This window comes from Rhipicephalus microplus, unplaced genomic scaffold, assembly GCF_043290135.1.
Source record: "Rhipicephalus microplus isolate Deutch F79 unplaced genomic scaffold, USDA_Rmic scaffold_12, whole genome shotgun sequence".
NCBI classification, from domain to species: Eukaryota; Metazoa; Arthropoda; class Arachnida; order Ixodida; family Ixodidae; genus Rhipicephalus; species Rhipicephalus microplus.
The window spans coordinates 57,656,037-57,666,036 of record NW_027464585.1 but is presented as its reverse complement, the minus strand read 5'-3'; positions in this window follow the sequence as shown (position 1 = coordinate 57,666,036).

Sequence of the window (10,000 nt, the reverse complement as noted above, 5' to 3'; positions counted from 1 at the left end):
TCGTTAGATGACGTCGTTTTTGGTGGTTTCACGACGCTACCTAGCTTAAACTAACATAACTCAACCTAACATAACCTTCGCACTTCTATCGTTAGAAAACGTTTTACTCGCTACTTTACATTGCTTTCTACAACATTACGACGGTTTCAAGCGCTTTCGCATTAGATATCGCAGTTCCCAACTTGTAAAGGTGAAAAACACTGCATCTCACTAAGTGACATATTTTATTGCGGTTTTACGACGGTTCATACCTTAACCTAACGTAACCTAACCTAACCTAACCCAACCTAACCTAACATAACCTAACCTAACGTAACCAAACCTAACCTAACGTAACCTAACCTAACCTAACCTAACCTAACCTAACGACGTTTGCAAGTGCTTTCACATTAGATATCGCAGTTCCCAACTTGTAATGGTGAAAAACACTGCATCTCACTAAGTGACATTGATTAATGCGGTTTTACGACGGTTCATATCTTAACCTAACCTAACCTTACCTAAACCAACCTAACCTAACCTAACCAAACCTTACCTAACATACCCTATTCTAACCTAACCTAACCTAACCTAACCAAACCTAACCTAACCTAACCTAACGTAACCTAACCTAACCTAACCTAACCTAACCTAACGACGTTTGCAAGCGCTTTCACATTAGATATCGCAGTTCCCGACTTGTAATGGTGAAAAACACTGCATCTCACTAAGTGACATTGATTAATGCGGTTTTACGACGGTTCATATCTTAACCTAACCTAACATTCGCACTTGTATTAAAAAACGCTCTATTACACTGTTTCGTTCACAATTAGGATATTTGCATAACCTCACAGTTTTTCACCAACTTATTGCAGTACAGAACGCTGTATCTCGCTAAATGACATTGTTCTTTAAGGTTTCACGATGCTTGCATGCGCTTTATCGAGAATATCACAATATAGCAGTTTCGCACTTGTAACGGTAGAACACGCAGTATTTGGCTTGTTCATGCCGTTTTGTGTGCTTTCACAACATTTCACCTATCGCAGTTTAATACTCGCTATAAAACAACACTATCTCGTTAGATGACGTCGTTTTTGGTAGTTTCACGACGCTACCTAGCTTAAACTAACCTAACCTAACCTAACCGTCGCACTTCTATCGTTAGAAAACGTTTTACTCGCCACTTTACAATGTTTTCTACAAGATTACGACGGTTTCATGCGCTTTCACATTAGATATCGCAGTTCCCGACTTGTAATGGTGAAAAACACTGCATCTCACTAAGTGACATTGTTTAATGCGGTTTTAGCGCGGTTCATATCTTAACCTAACCTAACCTTACCTAAACCAACCTAACCTAACCTAACCTAACCAAACCTTACCTAACATACCCTATTCTAACCTAACCTAACCTAACCTAACCAAACCTAACCTAACCTAACCTAACGTAACCTAACCTAACCTAACCTAACCTAACCTAACCTAACCTAACGACGTTTGCGAGCGCTTTCACATTAGATATCGCAGTTCCCGACTTGTAATGGTGAAAAACACTGCATCTCACTAAGTGACATTGATTAATGCGGTTTTACGACGGTTCATATCTTAACCTAACCTAACATTCGCACTTGTATTAAAAAACGCTCTATTACACTGTTTCGTTCACAATTAGGATATTTGCATAACCTCACAGTTTTTCACCAACTTATTGCAGTACAGAACGCTGTATCTCGCCAAATGACATTGTTCTTTAAGGTTTCACGATGCTTGCATGCGCTTTAACGAGAATATCACAATATAGCAGTTTCGCACTTGTAACGGTAGAACACGCAGTATTTGGCTTGTTCATGCCGTTTTGTGTGCTTTCACAACATTTCACCTATCGCAGTTTAATACTCGCTATAAAACAACACTATCTCGTTAGATGACGTCGTTTTTGGTAGTTTCACGACGCTACCTAGCTTAAACTAACCTAACCTAACCTAACCGTCGCACTTCTATCGTTAGAAAACGTTTTACTCGCCACTTTACAATGTTTTCTACAAGATTACGACGGTTTCATGCGCTTTCACATTAGATATCGTAGTTCCCGACTTGTAATGTTGAAAAACACTACATCTCACTGAGTGACATTGTTTAATGCGGTTTTATGACGGTTGATATGTCAACCTAACCTAACATTCGCACTTGTATCTAAAGACGCTCAATTACACTGTTTCGTTCACAATTACGATATTTGCTTGACCTCACAGTTTCTCACCAACTTATTACAGTACAGAACGCTGTATCTCGCTAAATGACATCGTTCTTTAAGGTTTCACGATACTTGCATGCGCTTTACCGAGAATGTCACAACATAGCAGTTTCGCACTTGTAACGGTACAACACGCAGTATTTGGCTTGTTCATGCCGTTTTGTGTGCTTTCAAGACATTTTACCTATCGCAGTTTCGTACTCGCATTAAAACAACACTATCTCGTTAGATGACGTCGTTTTTGGTGGTTTCACGACGCTACCTAGCTTAAACTAACATAACTCAACCTAACATAACCTTCGCACTTCTATCGTTAGAAAACGTTTTACTCGCTACTTTACATTGCTTTCTACAACATTACGACGGTTTAGAGCGCTTTCATATTAGATATCGCAGTTCCCAACTTGTAAAGGTGAAAAACACTGCATCTCACTAAGTGACATTGTTTAATGCGGTTTTAGCGTGGTTCATATCTTGACCTAACCTAACCTAACCTAACCTAACCCAACCTAACCTAACATAACCTAACCTAACCTAACCTAACCTAACCTAACCAAACCTAACCTAACGTAACCTAACCTAACCTAACCTAACCTAACCTAACGATGTTTCCAAGCGCTTTCACATTAGATATCGCAGTTCCCGACTTTTAAAGGTGAAAAACACTGCATCTCACTAAGTGACATTGTTTAATGCGGTTTTACGACGGTTCATACTTTAACCTAACCTAACCTAACCTAACCTAAGCTTACCTAATCTAACCTAACCCAACCCAACTTAACCTAACCTAACCTAACCTAACCTAAACTAACCTAACCCAACCTAACCTAACCTAACCTAACCTAACCCAACCTAACCCAACCCAACCCAACCTAACCTAACCTAAGCTAACCTAACCTAACCTAACCAAACCTAACCTAACCTAACCTAACGTAACCTAACCTAACCTATTCTAACGTAACCTAACCTTACCTGACCTAACCTAACCTAACGTAACCTAACCTAACCTAACATAACCTAACGTAACCTAACCTAACCTAACCTAACGTAACCTAACCTAACCTAACCCAACCTAACCCAACCCAACCCAACCCAACAACACCCAACCCAACCTAACCTAACCTAACCTTACCTAACCTAACCAAATTATCCTAACCTAACCTAACCTAACCTAACCTAACGTAACCTAACCTAACCTAACCTAACCTAACGTAACCTAACCTAACCTAACCTAACCTAACCCAACCTAACCTAACCTAACCTAACCTAACCCAACTCAACCCAACCTAACCTAATCTAACCTAACCTAACCTAACCTAACCTAACCAAACCTAACCTAACCTAACCTAACCTAACCTAACCTAACCTAACGACGGTTGCAAGCGCTTTCACATTAAATATCGCAGTTCCCCACTTTTAATGGTGAAAAACACTGCATCTCAGTAATTGTCATTGTTTAATGCGGTTTTACGACGGTTCATATTTTAACCTAACCTAACATTCGCACTTGTATCTAAAAACGCTCTATTACACTGTTTTGTTCACAATTACGATATCTGCATAACCTCACAGTTTTTCACCAACTTATTGCAGTACAGAACGCTGTATCTCTCTAAATGACATTGTTCTTTAAGGTTTCACGATGCTTGCATGCGATTTAACGAGAATATCACAATATAGCAGTTTCGCACTTGTAACGGTAGAACACGCAGTATTTGGCTTGTTCATGCCGTTTTGTGTGCTTTCACATTTCACCTATCGCAGTTTAATACTCGCTATAAAACAACACTATCTCGTTAGATGACGTCGTTTTTGGTAGTTTCACGACGCTACCTAGCTTAAACTAACCTAACCTAACCTAACCTTCGCACTTCTATCGTTAGAAAACGTTTTACTCGCCACTTTACAATGTTTTCTACAAGATTACGACGGTTTCATGCGCTTTCACATTAGATATCGTAGTTCCCGACTTGTAATGTTGAAAAACACTACATCTCACTAAGTGACATTGTTTAATGCGGTTTTACGACGGTTCATACCTTAACCTAACGTAACCTAACCTAACCTAACCCAACCTAACCTAACATAACCTAACCTAACCTAACGTAACCTAACGTAACCAAACCTAACCTAACGGAACCTAACCTAACCTAACCTAACCTAACCTAACCTAACGACGTTTGCAAGTGCTTTCACATTAGATATCGCAGTTCCCAACTTGTAATGGTGAAAAACACTGCATCTCACTAAGTGACATTGTTTAATGCGGTTTTACGACGGTTCATATCTTGACCTAACCTAACATTCGTACTTGTATTGAAAAACGCTCTATTGCACTGTTTCGTTCACAATTACGATATTTGCATAACCTCACAGTTTTTCACCAACTTATTGCAGTACAGAACGCTGTATCTCGCTAAATGACATCGTTCTTTAAGGTTTCACGATGCTTGCATGCGCTTCAACGAGAATATCACAATATAGCAGTTTCGCACTTGTAACGGTAGAACACGCAGTATTTGGCTTGTTCATGCCGTTTTGTGTGCATTCACAACATTTTACCTATCGCAGTTTAATACTCGCAATAAAACAACACTCTCGTTAGATGACGTCGTTTTTGGTAGTTTCACGACGCTACCTAGCTTAAACTAACCTAACCTAACCTAACCTTCGCACTTCTATCGTTAGAAAACGTCTTACTCGCAACTTTACAATGTTTTCTACAAGATTACGACGGTTTCATGCGCTTTCACATTAGATATCGTAGTTCCCGACTTGTAATGTTGAAAAACACTACATCTCACTAAGTGACATTGTTTAGTGCGGTTTTACGACGGTTGATATGTCAACCTAACCTAACATTCGCACTTGTATCTAAAGACGCTCAATTACACTGTTTCGTTCACAATTACGATATTTGCTTGACCTCACAGTTTCTCACCAACTTATTACAGTAGAGAACGCTGTATCTCGCTAAATGACATCGTTCTTTAAGGTTTCACGATACTTGCATGCGCTTTACCGAGAATGTCACAACATAGCAGTTTCGCACTTGTAACGGTACAACACGCAGTATTTGGCTTGTTCATGCCGTTTTGAGTGCTTTCACAACATTTTACCTGTCGCAGTTTCGTACTCGCATTAAAACAACACTATCTCGTTAGATGACGTCGTTTTTGGTGGTTTCACGACGCTACCTAGCCTAAACTAACATAACTCAAACTAACCGAACCTTCACACTTCTATCGTTAGAAAACGTTTTATTCGCTACTTTACAATGTTTTCTACAAGATTACGACGGTTTCATGCGCTTTCACATTAGATATCGCAGTTCCCGACTTGTAATGGTGAAAAACACAGCATCTCACTAAGTGACATTGTTTAATGCGGTTTTAGCGCGGTTCATATCTTAACCTAACCTAACCTTACCTAAACCAACCTAACCTAACCAAACCTTACCTAACATACCCTAACCTAACCTAACCTAACCTAACCAAACCTAACCTAACCTAACCTAACGTAACCTAACCTAACCTAACCTAACCTAACCTAACGACGTTTGCGAGCGCTTTCACATTAGATATCGCAGTTCCCGACTTGTAATGGTGAAAAACACTGCATCTCACTAAGTGACATTGATTAATGCGGTTTTACGACGGTTCATATCTTAACCTAACCTAACATTCGCACTTGTATTAAAAAACGCTCTATTACACTGTTTCGTTCACAATTAGGATATTTGCATAACCTCACAGTTTTTCACCAACTTATTGCAGTACAGAACGCTGTATCTCGCTAAATGACATTGTTCTTTAAGGTTTCACGATGCTTGCATGCGCTTTAACGAGAATATCACAATATAGCAGTTTCGCACACTTAACGGTAGAACACGCAGTATTTGGCTTGTTCATGCCGTTTTGTGTGCTTTCACATTTCACCTATCGCAGTTTAATACTCGCTATAAAACAACACTATCTCGTTAGATGACGTCGTTTTTGGTAGTTTCACGACGCTACCTAGCTTAAACTAACCTAACCTAACCTAACCGTCGCACTTCTATCGTTAGAAAACGTTTTACTCGCCACTTTACAATGTTTTCTACAAGATTACGACGGTTTCATGCGCTTTCACATTAGATATCGTAGTTCCCGACTTGTAATGTTGAAAAACACTACATCTCACTGAGTGACATTGTTTAATGCGGTTTTACGACGGTTGATATGTCAACCTAACCTAACATTCGCACTTGTATCTAAAGACGCTCAATTACACTGTTTCGTTCACAATTACGATATTTGCTTGACCTCACAGTTTCTCACCAACTTATTACAGTACAGAACGCTGTATCTCGCTAAATGACATCGTTCTTTAAGGTTTCACGATACTTGCATGCGCTTTACCGAGAATGTCACAACATAGCAGTTTCGCACTTGTAACGGTACAACACGCAGTATTTGGCTTGTTCATGCCGTTTTGTGTGCTTTCACAACATTTTACCTATCGCAGTTTCGTACTCGCAATAAAACAACACTATCTCGTTAGATGACGTCGTTTTTGGTGGTTTCACGACGCTACCTAGCTTAAACTAACATAACTCAACCTAACATAACCTTCGCACTTCTATCGTTAGAAAACGCTTTACTCGCTACTTTACATTGCTTTCTACAACATTACGACGGTTTCAAGCGCTTTCACATTAGATATCGCAGTTCCCAACTTGTAAAGGTGAAAAACACTGCATCTCACTAAGTGACATTGTTTAGTGCGGTTTTACGACGGTTCATACCTTAACCTAACGTAACCTAACCTAACCTAACCCAACCTAACCTAACATAACCTAACCTAACCAAACCTAACCTAACGTAACCTAACCTAACCTAACGACGTTTGCAAGCGCTTTCACATTAGATATCGCAGTTCCCAACTTGTAATGGTGAAAAACACTGCATCTCACTAAGTGACATTGTTTAATGCGGTTTTACGACGGTTCATATCTTGACCTAACCTAACATTCGTACTTGTATTGAAAAACGCTCTAATGCACTGTTTCGTTCACAATTACCATATTTGCATAACCTCACAGTTTTTCACCAACTTATTGCAGTACAGAACGCTGTATCTCGCTAAATGACATCGTTCTTTAAGGTTTCACGATGCTTGCATGCGCTTCAACGAGAATAACACAATATAGCAGTTTCGCACTTGTAACGGTAGAACACGCAGTATTTGGCTTGTTCATGCCGTTTTGTGTGCATTCACAACATTTTACCTATCGCAGTTTAATACTCGCAATAAAACAACACTCTCGTTAGATGACGTCGTTTTTGGTAGTTTCACGACGCTACCTAGCTTAAACTAACCTAACCTAACCTAACCTTCGCACTTCTATTGTTAGAAAACGTCTTACTCGCAACTTTACAATGTTTTCTACAAGATTACGACGGTTTCATGCGCTTTCACATTAGATATCGTAGTTCCCGACTTGTAATGTTGAAAAACACTACATCTCACTAAGTGACATTGTTTAATGCGGTTTTACGACGGTTGATATGTCAACCTAACCTAACATTCGCACTTGTATCTAAAGACGCTCAATTACACTGTTTCGTTCACAATTACGATATTTGCTTGACCTCACAGTTTCTCACCAACTTATTACAGTAGAGAACGCTGTATCTCGCTAAATGACATCGTTCTTTAAGGTTTCACGATACTTGCATGCGCTTTACCGAGAATGTCACAACATAGCAGTTTCGCACTTGTAACGGTACAACACGCAGTATTTGGCTTGTTCATGCCGTTCTGAGTGCTTTCACAACATTTTACCTGTCGCAGTTTTGTACTCGCATTAAAACAACACTATCTCGTTAGATGACGTCGTTTTTGGTGGTTTCACGACGCTACCTAGCTTAAACTAACATAACTCAAACTAACCGAACCTTCGCACTTCTATCGTTAGAAAACGTTTTACTCGCTACTTTACATTGCTTTCTACAACATTACGACGGTTTCAAGCGCTTTCACAATAGATATCGCAGTTCCCGACTTGTAATGGTGAGAAACACAGCATCTCACTAAGTGACATTGTTTAATGCGGTTTTAGCGCGGTTCATATCTTAACCTAACCTAACCTTACCTAAACCAACCTAACCTAACCAAACCTTACCTAACATACCCTAACCTAACCTAACCTAACCTAACCTAACCTAACCTAACCTAACCTAACCTAACCTAACGTAACCTAACCTAACCTAACCTAACCTAACCTAACCTAACGACGTTTGCGAGCGCTTTCACATTAGATATCGCAGTTCCCGACTTGTAATGGTGAAAAACACTGCATCTCACTAAGTGACATTGATTAATGCGGTTTTACGATGGTTCATATCTTAACCTATCCTAACATTCGCACTTGTATTAAAAAACGCTCTATTACACTGTTTCGTTCACAATTAGGATATTTGCATAACCTCACAGTTTTTCACCAACTTATTGCAGTACAGAACGCTGTATCTCTATAAATGACATTGTTCTTTAAGGTTTCACGATGCTTGCATGCGCTTTAACGAGAATATCACAATATAGCAGTTTCGCACTTGTAACGGTAGAACACGCAGTATTTGGCTTGTTCATGCCGTTTTGTGTGCTTTCACAACATTTCACCTATCGCAGTTTAATACTCGCTATAAAACAACACTATCTCGTTAGATGACGTCGTTTTTGGTAGTTTCACGACGCTACCTAGCTTAAACTAACCTAACCTAACCCAACCGTCGCACTTCTATCGTTAGAAAACGTTTTACTCGCCACTTTACAATGTTTTCTACAAGATTACGACGGTTTCATGCGCTTTCACATTAGATATCGTAGTTCCCGACTTGTAATGTTGAAAAACACTACATCTCACTGAGTGACATTGTTTAATGCGGTTTTACGACGGTTGATATGTCAACCTAACCTAACATTCGCACTTGTATCTAAAGACGCTCAATTACACTGTTTCGTTCACAATTACGATATTTGCTTGACCTCACAGTTTCTCACCAACTTATTACAGTACAGAACGCTGTATCTCGCTAAATGACATCGTTCTTTAAGGTTTCACGATACTTGCATGCGCTTTACCGAGAATGTCACAACATAGCAGTTTCGCACTTGTAACGGTACAACACGCAGTATTTGGCTTGTTTATGCCGTTTTGTGTGCTTTCACAACATTTTACCTATCGCAGTTTCGTACTCGCAATAAAACAACACTATCTCGTTAGATGACGTCGTTTTTGGTGGTTTCACGACGCTACCTAGCTTAAACTAACATAACTCAACCTAACATAACCTTCGCACTTCTATCGTTATAAAACGTTTTACTCGCTACTTTACATTGCTTTCTACAACACTACGACGGTTTCAAGCGCTTTCACATTAGATATCGCAGTTCCCAACTTGTAAAGGTGAAAAACACTGCATCTCACTAAGTGACATTGTTTAATGCGGTTTTAGCGCGGTTCATATCTTGACCTAACCTAACCTAACCTAACCTAACCCAACCTAACCTAACCTAACCTAACCTAACCTAACCTAACCTAACCAAACCTAACTTAACGTAACCTAACCTAACCTAACCTAACCTAACCTCACGACGTTTCCAAGCGCTTTCACATTAGATATCGCAGTTCCCGACTTGTAATGGTGAAAACACTGCATCTCACTAAGTGACATTGTTTAATGCGGTTTTACGACGGTTCATATCTTAACCTAACCT